General features: G+C 35.6%; 1 protein-coding gene across 15 annotated transcripts in view; it reads right to left on the bottom strand.

The window, feature by feature from the left end:
• The window catches only part of EPHA6 (EPH receptor A6), a 1,025,466-nt gene that overhangs the window by 646,986 nt on the left and 354,892 nt on the right, over nucleotides 1–23,588 (bottom strand). The gene's annotated exons all lie outside the window — the stretch shown is intronic.

Below are 23,588 nucleotides of genomic sequence, written 5' to 3'. Positions count from 1 at the left end.
TGGAATTTTTTTCATAGGTCAAATGTCCATATAATATGAGATAATTTTACATAGCACAATTAAAGTTTAGGCATAAATAAATATTATTAGCATTTTATTATATATCAATTCTTCCCAGCAACTTTAAGGAATTTTTTTCTTTAGGTAACTATTTTTTCCCCTTTGAATTTTGTTACTAAGTTTTATATTCAACAAAATCTCATCAAGTACCAATTATGCTTGACAGCTGGGTCATACCTAGGTTACTAATTTAAACTTCATTTTATAGTCTTTTTGAAAATGATTCGCATTGTGTTCACAAAACTTTTCAAAGGCGCCATTTTGCTTTTATATTCACAATAGTCATTTTGAGGAATACAAGGTTGAACGGTGACAAGGAGTAATTTCATTGCACTGAGTGAAATGGAAGGAATGGATTATTTTATTTTTGTGGTTAACTATTCATGCATGCATAATTTGATAGTCCAGAATTATATTTCTGTTCAGTCACTTAATTCCTATCATGTAATTTGAATAAAAACTATGATACATGAAAACTACACATGGATTCAGACCTTTTCAGAAATTACATGCATTGACTCTTTATGGCAAAAGTATACATAATGGTTTTAGAGATCAAATTGGCAGGGTTATATCTTTACAATGTATCAATTAAACTGAATCTTACTTTCTGTATCCTAGAACTAATTAGTTTAAAATTTTACTAGGTAAATGACAGAGATGCTTCTCTCTCATCTATGTCTATTTAAGTTCTTGGAATGATCATTTGGTGATAATGACACTTATTACTAGTACTGTCTGTACATGTCTTGGTGATATAATGAAATACAAACCCAGCAGAGCAATAATGGGAGAGAATTCCTAGGAGACATTGAAGATAATGCTGCCCAAGCTTGTTTTGGATTTGAAAACTAGGATGTCCTCCCTTTGTCTCAATTTGAGGAGAAAAGGCGTTGAGTTAGCTTCCCTTCTTATTGCCTTCCTACTGTAGAAGGGCAGAAATGGGAAATAAAGTAATTATACAGATACAAAAAAAACCTAATCATTAAAAACCTATCAATTTTGTGTGTGTGTGTGAATGTGTGTGTGCTCAGTCATGTGTGACTCTTTTGTGATCTCATGGACTATAGTCTTCCAGGTTCCTACACCCATGGAATTTTCCTGGCAAGAATACTGGTGTGTGTTGTTTTTTCCTATTCCAGAGGATCTTCCCAACCAAGGGATCAAACCCATGTCTCTTGAGTCTTCTGAACTGGCAAGCAGATTCTTTACCACTGAACCACCTGGGAAGCCCCATGTGTTAATTTTAAGAACCCATTAGTTGCACAGCCAGACAAAAGTAAAGGATAGTAAGTATTAAATAATGTTGAGTCGTTGATCAAGGCAATATGAAAAGCCTCATTTTACATGTTGCTAGACATATATAGTGAGGGTCTTCCTTGGTGGCTCAGACAGTAAAGAGTCTGCCTGCAATGTGGGAGACCTGGGTTCAATCCCTGGGTCGGGAAGATCCCCTGGAGCAATCCACCCCAGTATTCTTGCCTGGTTAATTCCATGGATAAAGGAGCTTTGCAGCCTACAGTCCATGGGGTTGCAAAGAATTAGACATGACAGAATGACTAACACATACACATAAACGTATCTGGTATTTTTAAAGTCAAAATCAGAGATAGCAAGAATATTTTAATTTTGCTCCTCTATATATTTTAATTAGTGCTGTAATATTTTCGACTTTCTATTTAACTGTTCAAGATTTGTCATAAAAATATTTCCTATATATATATATGTCCTTTTATATATATGCATGAATATTCAAGAATGAATTAATCAACACTAGCTTATGATTTGGGAAAATTACTTTAATCAATTTTTTACATAATCCATTTTATTATAAAATGATAAAGAGATGGAGCCATTACGGTATTTAATTTTATCTCCACTTGCTCATAAAAACTCTGCTTTCATTTATCTTCCCTAATTTTAAAAATATTGGGAGAAATCACCCTAAACTATCTGTTAATACAACTCAGCCTATCTTGTCAAAAAATTATACTTAGTAAAATACAGCCACTGTAAAGGAGTATAATCCCCAAATGAAAGTTGATTCTTCAAACCTTGTTTGTCAGCCATTCAAGGTTACTTACATGCCCAGGCAAGCTACTTAGTATTTCTAGATTTTAATTTTTCTTCCCTCTCTGTCCTAAGCAAGAGACATTAACTTTATTACACTGGACAGTAACACCAATCTGCTCTTTGTTCCAAAGAGAGACACTATGTCTTTCATTCAAGGTTGTTAACTATATAAATATCATGCAAAGATAGTCTAAAATAGAGGTGGATTACAAGATATGCAAAAACAGTAAACACCTATAGGGAATTATCTTCCAATAGTGAAGACCTGAAACAGGTGGCAGTGTGCATTTCTCTCCTATAATCACTGTTTTCATGAAAGTTTATGTGATTTAAATGCCTGCAGATCAAATGTTTTTATTTTTAATTGGAAGATAATTGCCTTACAATCTTGTATTGGTTTCTGCCATATATCAACATGAATCAGCCATAGGTATATTTATGTCCTCTCCCTCTTGAACCTTCCTCCCACTTCCCACCCCATCCCACCTCTCTATATTTTCACACAGCACCAGATTTGAGCTCCTGTCTCATATAGCAAATTTTCACTGGCTATCTGATTTTACATATTGTATTTTATATGTTTCAATGCTACTTTCTCGGTCCATCACACTGTTTCCTTCCCCCACTGGGCCCACAAGTCTGTGCTCTATGTCTGCATCTCCAGTGCTATCCTGCGATAGGTTCATCAGTACTATCTTTCTAGATTCAACATATATGTATTAATATACAATATTTGTTTTTATCTGACTTACTTCACTCTATAATAAGCTCTAGGTTCATCCACCTTATTTGAACTAAATCAGTCTTCCTTTTTATGGCTGAGTAATATTCCATTGTACCACAACTTCTTTATCCATTCATCTGTTGATGGGCATCTAGGGCACTTCTGTGTTCAAGCTATTGTAAATAGTGCTGAGATAAAAACTGGAGTACATGCGTCTTTTTCAATTATGGTTTCCTCAGGGTATATGCTCAGTGTGAGATTGTTGGGTCATATGGTAGTTTTATTCCTAGATTTTTTTTTTTAAGGAATCTATATACAGTTATACATAGTGGCTGAAGCAATTTTAATTCCCAAAAACAATGTAAAAGGGTTCCTTTTCTCTACATCCTCTCTAGTATTTATTGCTTGTAAGTTTTTTGATGATGACCATTTTGATTAGTGTGAGGTGATACCTCACTATAGTTTTGACTTGCATTTCTCTATGAATGAGTGATGCTGAGCATCTTTTCATGTGTTTATTAGCCATCTGCATATATTCTTTGGAGAAATGTCTGTTTAGATCATCTGCCCACTTTTTGATTGGGTTGTATGTTTTTCCAGTATTGAGCTGAATGAGATGCTTGTATATCTTGGACATTAATCCTTGGTCAGTTGTTTCATTTGCTATTACTTTCTTCTATTCTGAGATTAAAATTTTAACAAGAGCAGAAAACTTTGTTATATTTTCTTTTACACACACTAGCAGAAAAGATAATTACTTTATTGCATCTATACCAATGCTCATTATAGGAGGAAAATGTTGATTCTTAAAAGAATAAATTATCAGTCAGAATTTAACACTTGTGCACTTTTCTTGGGAAGATAAATTCACAGAACTCAGTAAGGCTCTTCAAACCTAAGGAAGGTTCCTATTATCTTTAAAAAACCCAATAGTAATATATAAATAATATATAAATTTTATAAGTTAGAATTTATGTATTAAGAAATAAAGATCAATCAGTTCTACAGATAAACTAAAATATCAGAGTCAATATGGTTTGTTTTGAACTGGGACAACTGTAATGTCTTTTAAAAAATACAGTGAAAGCAACAAGGCCATACATTTATTAGATCCTGGTTAAAAAATTAAACTTTACCCAAAAATGAGACCTGGCCTTCGCACTCAGCTTCTGACATGTAAGCTCTAAACCCCTATAATGGTATGTTTAATAGGAGTATCTTTATTTGGGGTCTTTGGGCCAACCAGATAGTTATACTGTGCTTTGGTGGGAGGGGTTCTGAGTCATACCACCAATTTAATTTAGGATGACCTTTGGTCATCTGGTATCAGTGGACATATGGAGGGAATAAAGACTGATATCAGTCACATGGGAAATCAATCATGCCTATGTGATAGAGTCCCGATGAGTATACAGAGAGTATACTCTGTATACTGTAAGTCAGTGGTGGAGGAAGGTAGTATTATCTTGGCTGCACAGGGAGAGGACAACTGGAAGCACTACATTTGGAACTCTCTCAGATTCCACTGTGCTCTACTTCTCTTGACTGATTTTTAATCTGTATACTTTAGCTGTAATAATTGTGACCATGAATAGAGCAGCTTTAAGTGAGTTCCATGAATCCTTCTAGAGAATGTTTAAATATGACAGTGGATTTGGGATTCTCCAAACTCACTATCCTTATGGCAGAAACTGAGAAACTAAAGAGCCTCTTGATGAAAGTGAAAGAAGAGAGTGAAAAAGTTGGCTTCAAGCTCAACATTCAGAAGACTAAGATCATGGCATCCAGTCCCATCACTTCATGGCAAATAGATGGGGAAACAGTGGAAACAGTGGCTGACTTTATTTTTGGGGGGCTCCAAAATCACTGCAGATGGTGATTGCAGGCATGAAATTAAAAGATGCTTACTCCTTGGAAGGAAAGTTATGATCAACCTCAACAGCATACTAAAAAGCAGAGACATTACTTTGCCAACAAAGGTCCATCTAGTCAAGGCTATGGTTTTTCCAGTAGTCATGTATGGATGTGAGAGTTGGACTATAAAGAAAACTGAGCACAGAAGAATTGATGCTTTTGAACTGTGGTGTTGAAGACTCTTGAGAGTCCACTGGACTGCAAGGAGATCCAACCAGTCCATCCTAAAAGAGATCAGTCCTGGGTGTTCATTGGAAGGACTGATGTTGAAGCTGAAAGTCCAATACTTTGGCCACCTGATGCAAAGAGCTGACTCATTGGGAAAGACTCTGATGCTGGGAAAGATTGAGGGCAGGAGGAAAAGAGGACAACAGAAGATGAGATGGTTGGATGGTATCACCAACTCAATGGACATGAGTTTGGGTAAACTCCGGGAGTTGGTGATAGACAGGGAGGCCTGGCATGCTGCAGTTAATGGGGTCACAAAGAGTCAGACACAAACAAGCGACTGCACTGAACTTAACTGAAACTTGTAACTTATATCAAAAGTGAGTATGGTCTACAGTGGAACTGTGTTCTCAATTCTACATAAAAGTCCCAATTCTAAAATGTTATTTCAAGAGATGATAGTTCATCATTTTGTGGAAAAAATTTTGCATTTTTTTCAGTTTCTGAGTTTTCCTTTGCATATTTCAATATGTAAAGGACAGCATTCTATTTTCTTTTTAATAATATACATTTAAATATATTTATATAAATATGTATATACAATTTCATAAACTTTTAAAATCTGTTTTCCAAATGCATTTTTAAGTTTCCTTAAAAAACCAAAAACTGACTATATGTCAGTTAAAAAAATATTAATCTTAAATACATATCATTCTTATGGACTAAATGCTCAACTTATGAGGTACATCTTTTCTAAAAATAAGTATATGTTTTAAATGATAACAAATTTGACCATTTTATAATCACAAGGCTAATTCTTCCTCATTTATATTTTAAGTGAATTTTTTCTCTTACACATTTCTATACATTTATTACAAAATTATGGAACTTCATATGTTGAAGTCTTTTCATAGACAATTCTTGAACTTCCCAATTAGTAATGTTATTAGCATAGCCCTAAATATCCTCATTAGTGGAAATGTAATCCCACCTGCCTATCAGAGTTGGAGACACTTTTTTATAGGAAAAGGAGAAGGTCAAACTCGCCACACTGATTTCATATATATCATTTCAGTTCAGTTCAGTTCAGTTCAGTAGCTCAGTCGTGTCCAACTCTTTGTGACCCCATGAATTGCAGCACGCCAGGCCTCCCTGTCCATCACCAACACCCAGAGTTCACCCAAACTCAAGTCCATCGAGTTGGTGTTGCCATCCAGCCATCTCATCCTCTGTTGTCCCCTTATCCTCCTGCCCCCAATCCCTCCCAGCATCAGAGTCTTTTCCAATGAGTCAACTCTTCGCATGAGGTGGCCAAAGTAGTAGAGTTTCAGCTTTAGCATCAGTCCTTCCAAAAAACACCCAGGACTGATCTCCTTTAGAATGGACTGGTTGGATCTCCTTGGAGTCCAAGGGACTCACAAGAGTCTTCAACAACACAGTTCAAAAGCATCAATTCTTTGGTGCTCAGCTTTCTTCACAGTCCAACTCACACATCCATACATGACCACTGGAAAAACCATAGCCTTGACTAGATGGATATTTGTTGGCAAAGTAATGTCTCTGCTTTTGAATATGCTGTCTAGGTTGGTCATAACTTTCCTTCCAAGGAGTAAGTGTCTTTTAATTTCATGGCTGCAATCACCATCTGCAGTGATTTTGGAGCCCCCAAAAATAAAGTCTGCCACTGACAGGCAAATTGATTGATTGTAGACTGTTGCTGGCACAATGGTTTTAAAGGCAAATTTACACAGGATCATCATTAATAAATGCACATTATATGCATAATATGTCTAATCTGTACAGAGAGCATGGTCAAGGCTCCTTTTCAGTAAGTGGTTGTGAAACCTGCCACAAAAAATTTTTAGCCCTAGTGTTTCCGATTAACTTGGGAGGGCAAGGTGCATCAGTGTCTTCTCCATAGCCTGCATGAGAAAATATGTTCTCATTACTCCCCTTAGCCCTGTAACCCAGTGACAGTTCTTCTTTAGTCATGGGCCAGAGGAAGCAAGTCAAAAATCCCTGTCATCTTCTAAATTCACAGCATGAGACTATAACATTTCTTCAAGGCTTCTTCTTTTATTTCTGTCTCCCACTGACAGTCCGACTGTCAAAGTCACAGCAGGAGATAAAAATGAAAAGAACCATCAAAGAAACCCATGTGTAGAATTTCCCTACAGGAGTTCAGCAAAAGGGGTAAAAAATGAAAGTGGCTACACTGACATTTGCCCTCCAGCAAAACATTAATAAAAGGGAAAAACAAATGTATGCTTGCCCACCCCTCCAATATGTCCCCTGATATCAGAAAACGGAATGTTTCATTTTTGTTATAGATGAAAAGACCAATTGCTTAAACATATTTTGCTGTGGGGTTATAAAAATATAAAAATTGAAAATGATTCATAATATTAAGGTAGACAAAAGTCAGTATACATTTCCATTGATTTCAAGGTCAGATTTTACACAAAAATTCTGATAAAAACATGCAAAAAATAATGTGTTCAAATTTTTATATAAAGCAGATCATTCACAGTATAGTGTATAATCACAAAAGCATTTCAGTTCAGTTCAGTTAAGTCGCTCAGTCGTGTCCAACTCTTTGCGACCCCAAAAATTGCAGCACGCCAGGCCTTCCTGTCCATTACCAGCTCCCGGAGTTCACCCAAACTCATGTGCATCGAGTCGGTGATGCCATCCAGCCATCTCATCCTCTGTCATCCCCTTCTCTTCCTGCCCCCAATCCCTTCCAGCATCAGGGTCTTTCCAGCATTAGTCCTTCCAATGAACACTCAGGACTGATCTCTTTCAGGATGGACTGGTTGGATCTCCTTGCAGTCCAAGGGACTCTCCAGAGTCTTCTCCAACACCACAGTTCAAAAGCATCAATTCTTCGGCGCTCAGCTTTCTTCACAGTCCAACTCTCACATCCATACATGACCACTGGAAAAACCATAGCCTTGACTAGATGGACCTTTGTTGGCAAAGTAATGTCTCTGCTTTTGAATATGCTCTCTAGGTTGGTCATAACTTTTCTTCCAAGGAGTAAGCATTTTTAAATTTCATGGCTGCAATCACCATCTGCAGTGATTCTGAGCCCAACAAAATAAAGTCAGCCACTGTTTCCAATGTTTCCCCATCTATTTGCCATGAAGTGATGGGACCAGATACCACGATCTTCGTTTTCTGAATGTTGAGCTTTAAGCCAACTTTTTCACTCTCCTCTTTCACTTTCACCAAGAGGCTTTTTAGTTCCTCTTCACTTTCTGCCATAAGGGTGGTGTCATCTGCATATCTGAGGTGATTGATATTTCTCCTGGCAATCTTGATTCCAGTTTATGCTTCTTCCAGCCCAGCATTTCTCATGATGTACTCTGCATAAAAGTTAAATCAGCAGGGTGCCAATATACAGCCTTGACGTACTCCTTTTCCTATTTGGAACCAGTCTGTTCTTCCATGTCCATTTCTAACTGTTGCTTCCTGACCTGCATACTGGTTTCTCAAGAGGCAGTCCAGGTGGTCTGGTATTCCGATCTCTTTCAGAATTTTCTACAGTTTATTGTGATCCATACAGTCAAAGGCCTTGGCATAGCCAATAAAGCAGAAATAGATGTTTTTCTGGAACTCTCTTGCTTTTACCATGATCCAGCGGATGTTGGCAATTTGATCTCTGGTTCCTCTGCCTTTTCTATAACCAGCTGGAACATCTGGAAGTTCATGGTTCACGTATTGCTGAAGCCTGGGTTGGAGAATTTTGAGCAATAATTTACTAGCATGTGAGATGAGTGCAACTGTGTGGAAGTCTAAGCAATCTTTGGCACTCCCTTTCTTTAGAGCACCTCAATTTAAAATCAATCTAATAGCAAGTATTCTATAATAAATTATAATTTATATTTTTAACAACTATAACTTTCCACTGAGTTTTTGAAAAAGATTGGTTTATAATTCAAAGTATGCTTTTATTACAAGAGCTCTCTGAGTGTGCACAGTATTTGGAAAATTTGTACATTGTATTATAACATAATTAAGTCATTTCATAAATAATAATTGCATTTTTGAAAATGAAATTTTTATTCTGAGACAATTTTATATTTGCAGAAAAGCTGCAAAGATATTAAAGATTCTTAGTTCTCATGTTCCCTTCTCTCAGTTGCTACACTGTTAACATTTTATATTACCAAAGTACAACTGTTAAAAGTAATTAACCTAACATTAGTACATTACTATTAACTAAATTCTAGACTTTATTTGTATTCTACCAGTTTTCCAGTTTCTTTTCCAATCTTGAGTGCCATATTGCCTTTGACCGTTATGTCACCCTGGTCTGTGACAAGTTTCTCTCTTTGTTTTTCATGTCCTTGACAGTCTTAGGGAATAGTGGTCACATCTTCAGTAAAATGTCCCCCATCCAGACTTACATAATTGCTTTTGATCTATCAACTTGACGTGTGTTTGCATAGTTTTGCCTATGTATAACTACTAAATATATGAATAATTTTATTTCATTATTAAAAAGAAGGATACTGTCCAAAAAGATTTGGTAAATTTTTCTCTATTAATCAAAGAGCTTTATAGCAAGAAAAATACTAAGTATCAGATGTATTCATTAAATTGATAAACATTTACTGAATACTTACTTTCTGCCTGGTATTGTGCCTGAGGAGGGAACACAGAAATGAATGATGCAGTTTCTGTTGCCACAGAGGACATAGTCAAGAAAAGGAAAAGTTCAAGTATATATAAAGTTATCAGAGAAAGCATGGTAGACTGCCATGCTATGCTCAGTCACTTCAGCCATGTCTGACCCTTTGTGATCCCATGGACTAAACCCTGCCAGGCTCCCCTGTCCCTGGAATTTTCTAGGCAAGAGTACTGGAGGGTGTTGCCATTCTCTTCTCCAGAGGATCTTTTCGACCTAGGAATCAAACCCAGGTCTCCTGCATTGCAGGCAGATTCTTTACCATCTGAGCCACTTGGGAAGCCTAGTGGTAGACTGGGTGAGAGTTAATGTCAAACCCCATAATGCCCACAAAGGTAGATATACATGACTGTAAAATAACTAAATGTGTCCAAATAAATCTCATTAGCTACATAAATATTATTTTCACTTCACTTTATTAGTAAAAGATGTACAATATATCTGCTCAGGCAGAAGAGATACTATTCAGGGTAAGTTTTATATAGAATGAGTTTAGTTTTACCAGGGAAAGGAGTGGACAAAAGGAGATTCAGGGAAAGGAAGCAAATGCTTTAGTGTGTCTGGAGCCTATGATGCCATCATGCTTTGAAAATATCTTTTGGATTTTATTGAAATGAGGATGAGAAGTTAAGAGAGGATTATTTTCCCTATTTATTTTAAGTAAGAGCATGACAAATGAGATTTGCATTTTTAAATATACTGAGTTACTTTTATGAAAAGAGCAACACACATAACTCCACATACTGCAAATGTTTTTCATTCCCCTTTAAAACTGCTTTACATTTTAGAAAGAATATTCTGGAAGAGTGAACTGGAGGGAGAAAGAAATAGAAGCAGGAAATAATTACACAGAAGAGAGTATCATCAAGACAAAATAACAATGTTGTGAACTACAAACGGAGAAGAGTTTTGAAAGAGAGATAGAGGCAGAATCTGCAGGATGCGGGTAGAATAGAATATGGAAAATAAGACAATCAAAGGAGAGACGGTATCACTGTATTTCTACTTAGTTGATAAGGTATTTACTAGTGTGAGTTGCCTACAATAGGTAATATAAGAGACAAAAAGTAAAGGGGTAAGAAGATGTGAAAATATTTCTCTTTTGAACAGACTGGGTTTAAAATGCCTGAGTTTGAGGACATATTGCAGAGACACCCAATAGTTTGGTACTTACTGGAAATGGAGCTAAGGAGAGAGATGAGCTGAGGATATAGTTTAGTAGACATTACCATATAGATAGCATTGGAAATAATAAAAGTAGATGATATCTCCCAGCAGAACATATAATGAGAAAAGAAGGCTGTCTTTGGAATTCTCTGAAACCACCCTCATTTACTGCATGAGTGGAGACTAGCCAGCAAAAGATATGGAGAAAGAACAGCAAGCAAAAGTACAGTAAAACCAAGAAAACTTTATCACAGAAACCAGATTGCAGGTTTAATATTCAAGGACAGAGATGCAAAAAGCAGAGACAGGTCAACAGTGCCAAAGCTACAAATAGGTCAGTTCACATAGGTACATAATTTTAGAATAAATAAGAGGAGTAATTAAAGGATCTATTAAACATTAAATTTTAAATGTTTTTTGTATAAATTTGCTAATTCTGAAAGTGAATCAACTTAAAAACCTTTATGAAGCATACATTTATGGAAAAAACTAATACTACATAATTCTTTGAGACTTTACCATTTTACTCTTTTTTTTTTTCTAATTTTATTTTATTTTTAAACTTTACATAATTGTATTAGTTTTGCCAACTATCAAAATGAATCCGCCACAGGTATACATGTGTTCCCCATCCCGAACCCTCCTCCCTCCTCATACCATCCCTCTGGGCCATCCAGTGCACCAGCTCCAAGCATCCAGCATCGTGCATCGAACCTGGACTGGCAACTCGTTTCCTACATGATATTTTACATGTTTCAATGCCATTCTCCCAAATCTTCCCACCCTCTCCCTCTCCCACAGAGTCCATAAGACTGTTCTATACATCAGTGTCTCTTTTGCTGTCTCGTATACAGAGTTATTGTTACCATCTTTCTAAATTCCATATATATGCGTTAGTATACTGTATTTATGTTTTTCCTTCAGACTTTACCATTTTAACACTAAGTTCTATTATGTATGTTTTCAATAAAGGTAGATCACAATGCTTAAAAATTCAACAAAGCCTACTAGAAACGTTTCCAGTTAGTAAAAGTGTAACAAGAATTTTACAACCAGCACATTCCTGGAATTGTTGGAAAGTGCTCAACTCTTCATATAATGCCTTTTGCTATTCTCTTTTAAACTATGCTGCTGCTGCTGCTAAGTCGCTTCAGTCGTGTCCGACTCTGTGCGATCCCATAGATGGCAGCCCACCAGGCTCCTCCATCCCTGGGATTCCCCAGGCAAGAACACTGGAGTGGGTTGCCATTTCCTTCTCCAGTGCATGAAAGTAAAAAGTGAAAGTGAAATCGCTCAGTCCTGTCCGACTCTAGCGACCCCATGGACTGCAGCACACCAGGCTCCTCGGTCCATGGGATTTTCCAGGCAAGAGTACTGGAGTGGGGTGCCATTAGGTTACACCCAAAACACTGCTTTGTAAACGTACAAAATCACTTTGCAGGATTTATTTCAACTAACCAAGAACAATCTGCACTTTTTAAAAATGAACCCTTCAATAAATGTGGTTTGACAGAAAATAAAACACCTATATACTAGAGTTCCAAGAATGATTCTAAGAATTGTCAAATTCTTCCAATTACAAATGATGTTTTTAAAAACTTCCTTCTTAGAAAATAGCAAGTGGTATTATAACAACAAAATAGGATGTTAGTACAGTACATTAAAATGTTTTCTATATGGTTGTCATTTCCTTAAGCTATCTTAAAATTACAAATGAGAAAATTGAAAGAAATAAAAATATGTAAGAAAAAGCCACATGCAAGGAAAAAAGTCAACCAACAAGTCTAAATAATATTTGAATAATAAAAATATTCCTGTTTAAAGAGGCAACAATGTTAAACCTATTTCAATCAAGTAGAAAATCAAATTTGTAAATGTGGAAAATCTTAAAAGTACTGAACCATGATAATAATTTTATCTGAGAGTTTTCAGACAATGGTCTAATATAAAGATATAGTAGTATGAAATTTATATCTTGTATACTGATAAAGATCTCCAAGATAAACTAAGTGAAGGAAAACAGATGGAAAAATTAGAGTAAGCTTCCTCATGTACCAGGCTTCCCTTGTGGTTCAGACAGTAAAGAATATGCCTCAAAGGCAGGAGACCTGGGTTCAATGCCTGGCTTGGGAAGATCCCCTGGGGAAGGGAATGGCAACCCCCTCCAGTATTCTTGCCTGGGAAATCCCATTCACAGAGGAGCCTGGCAAGTTACAGTCCCTGGGGTCACAAAAGGTAGGATACAGTGAGCAACTAACACTTTCGTCTTCCACACTTTCTCATGTATTAAAAATTTAGAGTAGGAAAGAGAGTTACATTTCATTGTAATCTGTGCTGTTTGATATTATTTATCATGTACAATAACATATTTCAAAGTAAAATAAAATTTAAGGAAAAAGATTAAACATGAAGTTAAAAGAATACTTTTTATTCCTAGTTAATTCAGAATTTTATGTATACCAGACACTATATGCAAAGACTCTAAACATTTATGTTTTTTACCCTTCTCAAGAATTCAAGAAGCTTTGAGAACATGAAGTCCATAAAAACAGAAGAGAATAACCTTGGGAAAATTAAAACATAAGGTCTTAAAACAGGGCATTCAGCAGATAAACAATGCAAGGAAGAGCAAGAGGAAGTCTCAGGACAATAACTCTGAAGCAGACATTAAAACAAAGGCAAAACCAAAATGGAGCCTGCTGAAGAAAAGTGTATAGGGGAAAAAGGAAGAGATACAACATATTAGCCATTTAACTGTATGACAAATTTCTTTTAAAATATAGAGTATAGATATACAGGTAAACTTACTTCTACATTTAAAGAAAATTGTACACAATTAAGAATTTGAGGAGATTATTAATTCCAGGATTAAAATGGTATAGAAGAAAAGAAAATTTTCTATCTTTGTACATTATATGGCCCAGTCTTGAAAAATATTTATAGAGTCATAACAATAAAATATTGAATATGGATTTAGCAACATCTGAAAAGGAGAAAGGAACTTAGCTAAAATGCTAATCTAGCATAATATATAAAATTTAAAATTGAGACTGTAGTATATGTATTTTATTTAGATATATGCAGATAAAAAGTTGTAATATAGCTAAAAAAAGAAAACTGTTGTCTCTGGGTTGTGATACAAAAAAGGAGATGACTGCACATTGTGACTTGTCTCTTTCTGTTATAAACTTTGTCTATCTATATCATTCTAGGATTTTGTATATAATTTTAAATGTGTAAAGTACATTAATGAAAAATATAGAGAAAAACAATTTCAAAAAATAGATAATAATAACTTAAACTCATTGTTATCAGAGACATTTAAATTAAAGTAAAATAAAACTACTTATACATACCCAGCTGAAAAAAATTGGACGTTCTCTAACATATTGTTAGTGGGGTTTCTAGAAAAGGATATTCTAGTTTTAAACAAAGTAAAGAAAATTACTGACTTAACCATGGAGAACAACAATATTATAATACTTCTGTATCATACAACTTTTTGGTGAATTCGTACTGTTCAAAGAATTACTGTTATCTAATATTTAGCTTGCTTTTGAGGTGGCTGTATGAGTAATTGGTCTTAGTTCTGTATACAAAAAAAAGAAATAGGAAAAAATAAATTTTGACCTCATTTTTTGAATTTTGTAAGAAGTTGTGTATAAAATAAGTACTTCTGCTATTTTGCTAAATTCAGGAGAGAGTGAAAGGTAATATCCAGATGACTTTTAAAAACTTGAAAAACTAGATATTTGAGTTATATGGCCTGTGCCCAGAACCCAGAAGGGTATCAGATGGTACCCCAATGCTGACTTTAAGAACATACCTGTATTCAAAACTTGGCTTTTTCAGTAATGAGCTGCATGAAATTTAGAAAAATCACTCAATTTATGCAAGCTTGCAAATTTTAGATCCAGTTGAACTTTCTAATTCTAGAGCCCTAATTATCATTGATTATACCCCAGCACCCAAACCCTGTTGTTTCTCTTTGAACCTTGTCCATCAGAAAATTTAAAAAATCATTTCTACTTCAAAACTTTTTGTTGACACAATAAGTTAGACTATTAAAAGTAGATGCTAATTACTAAAAATAAGTTAGAAAAGTCCACTCTAATTTTATTCATTAATTCTTAAAATCTTTAATATTAGTAAGTATTTTAAGGTCTGTTAGAACCATGTCTACAAACTTTAAAGTGCATTCAAATCACTGAAGATTCTTGTTAAAAATGTAGATTCTGTATCTCAACTGAAGCCTGAGAGTCTACATTGGTAGCAAGCCCCCAGTTAATGCCATATCTTGATTTTTACATGCTATCTTGACAGTAGTAAGATATAAAATAACTCACACTTTTGACTGTATGGATAAGTGGACATTTTGAGGGAACTTTTGAATAAAATTCAACTAGATCATAGATTAAATGCAAAAAAAAAAAATAGTTGACTCGCATTGCTGGATTTGCTGCAAATTAAAAGAAACATACTGTTCATACAGTTCATGGGGTTCTCAAAGAAAGAATGCTGAAGTGGTTTGCAATTCCCTTCTCCAGTGGACCACATTCTGTCAGACCTCTCCACCTTGACCCTCCTGTCTTGGGTGGCCTTACACGTCATGACTTAGTTTCACTGAGTTAGACAAGGCTGTGGTCCGTGTGATTAGATTGACTAGTTTTCTGTGATTATGGTTTGTGTGTCTGCCCTCTGATACCTCTTGCAACACCTACTGTCTTACTTGGGTTTCTCTTAACTTGGACGTGGGGTATCTCTTCATGGCTGCTCCAGCAAAGTGCAGCTGCTGCTCCTTACCTTGGATAAGGGGTATCTCCTCACAGCCACCCCTCCTGACCTTGAATGTGGAGTAGCTCCTCTAAGCCCTTACTGAAAGAGGAACTCCCTGGGTCGGTAGATGCCCAAATTGCTACTGGAGATCAATGGAGAAATAACTCCAGAAAAAATGAAGGGATGGAGCCAAAGCAAAAACAATACCCAGTTGTGGATGTGACTGGAGATAGAAGCAAGGTCTGATGCTGAAAGAGCAATATTGGATAGGAACCTGGAATGTTATGTCCATGAATCAAGACAAATTGGAAGTAGTCAAACAGGAGATAGCAAGAGTGAATATCAACATTCTAGGAATCAGCGAATTAAAATGGACTGGAATGGGTGAATTTAACTCAGATAACCATTATATCTACTACTGTGGGCAGGAATCCCTTAGAAGAAATGGAGTAGCCATCATGGTCAACAAAAGAGTCTGAAATGCAATACTTGGATGCCATCTCAAAAACGACAGAATGATCTATGTTCGTTTCCAAGACAAACCATTCAATATCAGAGTAATCAAAGTCTATGCCCCAACCAGTAACACTGAAGAAGCTGAAGTTGACTGGTTCTAGGAAGACCTACAAGACCTTTTAGAACTAACACCCAAAAAAGATGTCCTTTTCATTATAGGGGACTGGAATGCAAAAGTAGGAAATCAAGAAACACCTGGGGTAACAGGCAAATTTGGCCTTGAATATGGAATGAAGCAGGACAAAGGCTAATAGAGTTTTGCCAAAAGAACACACTGGTCATAGCAAACATCCTCTTCCAACAACACAAGAGAAGACTCTACATATGGACATCACCAGATGGTCAACACTGAAATCAGATTGATTATATTCTTTGTAGCCAAAGATGGGGAAGCTATATACAGTCAGCAAAAACAAGACCAGGAGCTGACTGTGGCTCAGATCATGAACTCCTTATTGCCAAATTCAGATGAAATTGAAGAAAGTAGGGAAAACCACTAGACCATTCAGGTATGACCTAAATCAAACCCCTTATGATTATACAGTGGAAGTGAGAAATAGATTTAAGGGACTAGATCTGCTAGATAGAGTGCCTGATGAACTATGGACTGAGGTTCATGACATTGTACACGAGACAGGGATCAAGACCATCCCCATGGAAAAGAAATGCATAAAAGCAAAATGGCTATCTGAGGAGGCCTTACAAATAGCTGTGAAAAGAAGAGAAGCAAAAAGCAAAGGAGAAAAGGAAATATATAAGCATCTGAATGCAGAGTTCCAAAGAATAGCAAGGAGATAAGAAAGCCTTCCTCAGCTATCAATGCAAAGAAATAGAGGAAAACAACAGAATGGGAAAGACTAGGGATCTCTTCAAGTAAATCAGAGATACCAAGGGAACATTTCATGCAAAGATGGGCTCGATAAAGGACAGAAATGGTATGGACCTAACAGAAGCAGAAAATATTAAGAAGAGGTGGCAAGAATACACAGAAGAACTGTACAAAAAAAATATTCATGACCCAGATAATCACGATGGTGTGATCACTCACCTAGAGCCAGATATCCTAGAATGTGAAGTCAAGTGGGCCTTAAAAAGCATCACTACGAAAAAAGCTAGTGGAGGTGATGGAATTCCAGTTGAACTACTTCAAATCCTGGAAGATGATGCTGTGAAAGTGCTGCACTCAATATGACAGCAAATTTGGAAAATTCATCAGTGGCCACGGGACTGGAAAAGGTCCGTTTTCATTCCAATCCCAAAGAAAGGCAATGCCAAAGAATGCCCAAAATACCACACAATTGCACTCATCTCCATGCTAGTAAAGTAATGCTCAAAATTCTCCAAGCCAAGCTTCAGCAACATGTGAACTGTGAACTTCCTGATGTTCAAGCTGGTTTTAGAAAAGGCAGAAGAACCAGAGATCAAATTGTCAACATCCGCTGGATCATCAAAAAAGCAAGAGAGTTCCAGAAAAACATCTATTTCTGCTTTATTGACTATGCCAAAGCCTTTGATTGTGTGGATCACAATAAACTGTGGAAAATTCTGAAAGAGATGGGAATACCAGACCACCTGACCTGCCTCTTGAGATACCTGTATGCAGGTCAGGAAGCAACACTTAGAACTGGACATGGAACAACAGACTGGTTCCAAATAGGAAAAGGAGTACGTCAAGGCTGTATATTGTCACCCTGTTTATTTAACTTTTATGCAGACTACATCATGAGAAATGCTGGGCTGGAAGAAGCACAAGCTGGAATCAAGATTTCTGGGAGAAATATCAATAACCTCAGATATGCAGATGACACCACCCTGATGGCAGAAAGTGAAGAGGAACTAAAAAGACTCTTGATGAAAGTGAAAGAGGAGAGTGAAAAATTTGGCTTAAAGCTCAACATTCGGAAAACTAAGATCATGGCATCTGGTCCCATCACTTCATGGGAAATAGTTGGGGAAACAGTGGAAACAGTGTCAGAGTTTATTTTTTTGGGCTCCAAAATCACTTCAGATGGTGATTGCAGCCATGAAATTAAAAGATACTTACTACTTGGAAGGAAAGTTATGACCAACCTACAGAGCATATTCAAAAGCAGAGACATTACTTTGCCAACAAAGTCTGTCTAGTCAAGGCTATGGTTTTTCCAGTGGTCATGCATGGATGTGAGAGTTGGACTGTGTAGAAGGCTGATTGCCAAAGAATTGATGCTTTTGAACTGTGGTGTTGGAGAAGACTCTTGAGAGTCCCATGGACTACAAGGATTTCAACCAGTCCATTCTAAAGGAGATCAGTCCTGGGTGTTCATTGGAAGGACTGATGCTTAAGCTGAAACTCCAATACTTTGGCCACCTCATGCAAAGTTTTGACTCATTGGAAAAGACTCTGATGCTGGGAGGGATTGGGGGCATGAGGAGAAGGGGACGACAGAGGATGAGATGGCTGTACGGCATCACTGACTCAATGGACATGAGTTTGGGTGAACTTTGGGAGTTGGTGATGGACAGGGAGGCCAGGCGTGCTGCAATTCATGGGTTTGCAAAGAGTCGGACACAACTGAGTGACTGAACTGAACTGAACTGAATAAAACATACAACTCAGCAAGCTGAGACTATAGCAATAATCTGTGAATGGTAAGTATAAACAAGGATTGTCCTGAGGCTTAAATGAGTATCAGTGCTGCATCATGTAGGTAAGCCTTATTTTCTTTTGGGTATTAAATTCCCATTTCTTATAAATCTTCTGACTTCTGGTTGCTTACTCTATGTTCTCTAGAGTTGGCTTCCATTTGCCAAGAACATAGGCTAAGATATAGACCTCTTGGATTCAAATCTGGATCTAACCTTTGTATTTGGACAACTTAAGTCTCCCTTTATTTCAGTGTATACGTCTGTAAAATGGAGTCAGTAACTGAGCCTATAAAATTGAAGTTGCTTTGAGGGTTAAGTGAGATAATTCATGCCCAGAACAGTTCTGGAATATAAGTGCTCGATATCATCTTCTTTAAATCATCATGCACGATTTCAATGCCTTTATAACAGAGAAATTAATCTGGCCCAATCTTTATAAAGTTATAAAGGGACTTATTGCTAAAAAGGAATTAAATCATTTGCAAAGTGCCAGTGGTAGAAATAGATCTAGCATCTATTATATTATGGTATTCTGTATTTTGGTAACATAAATTAAATGCTATAAAGACTGACATACATATTTCTATCTCAAATATAATGCTATAAATAGTAAGTTCTGAGAAAAGTCAGTAATGTCATTCCAATTTTTTTCTTAAATGTCTGGTTAAACATTTAAAATGGACATTTTATAAATCAAATGCTATTTAATAAGTCATTTAATAAAATAATTAAAATTTTAAATGAATTACTTTAAATCATTTAATTAAAATCATTTAATAAATCAAGTTTGTAAAATTTTGATTCATGTTTTCAGTTATATTAAAAACTCTGTAAGATATATATTTCTAAATTCTCATAAATGAGCCATAATTATTTATTCAGTACTATTATTTGAAGTTTCTTTCTTCACTTATTCTGGTTGAAGTCTATTTCTGGATTTTTTCTTTTAACTTAATTAGATATATGAAAAAATCAGTATATATAAAATTTAATTTTACTTTTTCATTATACTAATACATTTTTATAATGCAGCAACTTTTTCCTACTTGAGATACATTTATTGATTTTTCAGTTTTTAATCATGAAACATATGCATAAATGTATTATTAAAAGGTAGCATTTTAATAATAAGATAAATTTATTGGTTAACTGCTTTGAAATCAAATCCAGTATATAAAGGTATTAGAAATACTTGCTCATATTTCAGAATAGATGACATGTGATTTTTCTCAATTGTTCAAAACCCTGTTGATACTCATGAATCACCTGGGTAGATTTGCAAATATGTTAATGTCCAAGACAGTCACAAAATCAATTACCTCAGAATCTCTTTGGTGTGAGACATAGATATTGGTATTTTTAAAGGCTCCCAGTATGATTTAACATTTTTCTAGAGTTAGGAGGCACTGAACTATGTTACTCATTATGGTTTAAAAAAACAATTCTGTCTGAAAAAAATACCAAGGCAACAGTCTAAATATATAGCTTTAGAAATAGTGTACTGTAAGAGGTGCTGTTTGCTTTTGCTGATACATCACCTTATCCACTGGGAAATCCTAGGATAACTATATAACTCATATGAAATCTAAACCTCATATCAAATCACTCATTTGTTTTTAAACTGATATCTGGCTGTACTCATTTTCTACATTGTGTTATATATATTTCTTTAATTTCATGAAAACAAACAAAGGCAAAAGCAATTTTCTTTAGGTCAAATATGAAGTTACTTATCTACAATCATCCACTGAGCCACTAATAGAATTTTACATAATAACTCGGTATCATTAATCTACTATACAATTAACAGCATGGGTTATGTTGATACAATTAGAAGGAGAAAAATGTAGAATTCCCTCTTGGGAATAAATTACACTCATTTGAAAAGACACTTTTGATATCCTTGATCTCCTCAGCATTCATATGTTATCTAAACATTTTTGTACTGCTAAAATATCAATTATTAATATTAAAATTTTAATATAAGTTCAAAAAGGGAACACCATTAAGACATTCCAAGAATAAAAACATCAACAATATAATTATTGATCGCCTGGTCTATATATTCAAACATATTTTATAAAACACATTTTGATTTTATATTTGCAAATCACCATTAGACATAGGGATATTTCCTGATAATTTTAACTCTATTTCTTTACACTTGAAAGTAAGCATTTATAGATTCAGAGTCATTCTGAAAGTTTTGCCTATTATATATTTTTCTAATAAATATTTAATAAGAATTGTGATAAATTTATATTTTCTAGGAAAACAGAAGACAAAACAGATATGGACAAATAACAGTTGAAAAATCTAGTTAAAACTCCCTTACATCAATTTTCTCATTCAGTTTGAAAATACTTGAAACATCTGAAAGGAATTTGTCACTTAAAATCTGAGCAACTTTGCTTATCAAAAGTTGACTGCCACAAATATGCATGGCTTAATCCAGTATTCTAGGCCCAACATGAATCAATTTCCCTACTTTATCCACCTATTTCAGTCACAGTAATGTGGTTGTTCACTTCCACTCAAGGCCTTGCCGTCATAATTGATAGGTCTACTGTATTTTAAGATAAATGTCCATTGATACCAATCACTGGAAGACTTTAAGAAAATGAGTTTCTTTTCTATTACATTGCTACTTATGGACCCATTATTTAATTTTCTATTTTATAATCATATATACATGCATGACATTTGATAATGCTACGCTGATAAAACAGGAGGAAAAACTATTTCCTTGAGTGGGCAACGAGTGGCCAAATTATTTTACTAATTTATATCTATTGAATTTAGTAGCAAACTTAGCCCTAGGAGAAAGCATACATTGATTATTCTTTGTAAGTTTACTTTGGATATCCATTTAGTCCTCTATAGTCAAACTCTCCAGGTGATGTTCCAAACTCTGCAATGTACCTTTGCTCAGTTATGTATTCTTAACTGGCTAATAGTAATCTGATAAACTGACACCTTAGAAAGTTAGAATAAAATTTACAACAGATGAAAGTGTTAAGTCCTAAAAGGTTTGTGTTATTTTGGAGGATATATATTCATTATGCCATTTTAGGCAGGGAAATAAGCAGGTGAAAAATAGTTCGATATTTTTTTCTTGTAACTCCTTAAGTATCTTCATGAAAAGAACCCATCTACCTTGCCAAATGGAGAGTACATCATGAGAAACGCTGGGCTGGAGGAAGCACAAGCTGGAATCAAGATAGCCAGGAGAAATAACAATAACTTTAGATATGCAGATGACACCACCCTTATGGCAGAAAGTGAAGAACTAAAGAGCCTCTTGATGGAACTGAAAGAGGAGAGTGAAAAAGTTGGCTTCAAGCTCAACATACAGAAAACTAAGATCATGACATCCAGTCCCATCACTTCATGGCAAATAGATGGGGAAACAGTGGAAACCGTGGCTGACTTTATTTTTGGGGGCTCCAAAATCACTGCAGATGGTGACTGCAACCATGAAATTAAAAGATGCTTACTCCTTGGAAGGAAAGTTATGACCAACCTAGACAGCATATTCAAAAGCAGAGACATTACTTTGCCAACAAAGGTCTGTCTAGTCAAGGCTATGGTTTTTCCAGTAGTTATGTATGGATGTGAGAGTTGGACTATAAAGAAAGCTGAGCACCAAAGAATTGATGCTTTTGAACTGTGGTGTTGGAGAAGACTCTTGAGAGTCCGTTGGACTGCAAGGAGATCCAACCAGTCCATCCTAAAGGAGATCAGTCCTGGATGTTCACTGGAAGGACCAATGTTGAAGCTGAACCTCCAGTACTTTGGCCACCTGATGTGAAGAGCTGACTCATTTCAAAAGACTTTGATGCTGGGAAAGATTGAGGGCAGGAGGAGAAGGGGATGACAGAGGATGAGATGGTTGGATGGCATCACCACCTCAATGGACAAGGTTTGGATAGACTCCAGAAGTTGGTGATAGATAGGGAGGCCTGGTGTGCTATGGTTCATTGGGTTGCAAAGAGTCGGACACGACTGAGCAACTGAACTGAACCTTGCCAAATACTTGGTTTCTTAATAAAGAGTTAGAGGAAGATATTAAGAAAGATAATAGGTTGCTAGAATCATTTAACAGTTTTCTAACTCCCATAACTTTGGGATTTACCCCAAATCAAATAACCAAATATGAATAGTACTTTAAAGATAATATGTGATATAAATCACTTTAATCAGTCCTAAGCACCTCTCTTGGAAATTACTGTATGTGTATCTCAAGACCCTGAAACAGTCTTTGCTCTGAGATATAGTAAGTGCGTATCATTTGTTTTAGGAACTAATAGATATATGCATTGATTTCAAAATGGATAGTAAATATAATACAAAGGCTCTGCTTATGTAGTGAAATCTATACCTAATTAAAATGTATTTATATATATTTTTCTTTCATTATCAAACTGATTTGAGGACCAGCTTCTTCTAACTGTGCAATAGCATTTACAAATTATCCACACATGGGTAATAGTATACTGTTTCACTATTTAGACTATAATTGAAACCATCAGAGATCATTTGCCTCCAGAGGCTTATTTGTTAATAATACACATCCTGTACACTAATGTATAAACAGACAGTCACACACTTTGACCAAGAGAGCATTTTTCTTGTTATTTTTTGCAATTAAACTCAAAGAGAGGACAGTGTTCATTACTCCACATTCTTGGACAATTGAGAACTTTTCTGATTCATTACCCAGCAGTTTCTTAGATAAGGCAATGGGCATCTGGTTGGATCATTTTAGCTTTCCACTTGAAAAGCAGGTATGTGTAAGTAATTGTTCTATCCCGGTAGAAGGAAGGGACCCAATTTCTATAATAAATATTGTGCAAATATATATATCTATAT

This window comes from Bos javanicus, chromosome 1, assembly GCF_032452875.1.
Source record: "Bos javanicus breed banteng chromosome 1, ARS-OSU_banteng_1.0, whole genome shotgun sequence".
NCBI lineage: Eukaryota > Metazoa > Chordata > Mammalia > Artiodactyla > Bovidae > Bos > Bos javanicus.
This window is presented reverse-complemented; position numbering and strand designations above follow the sequence as displayed.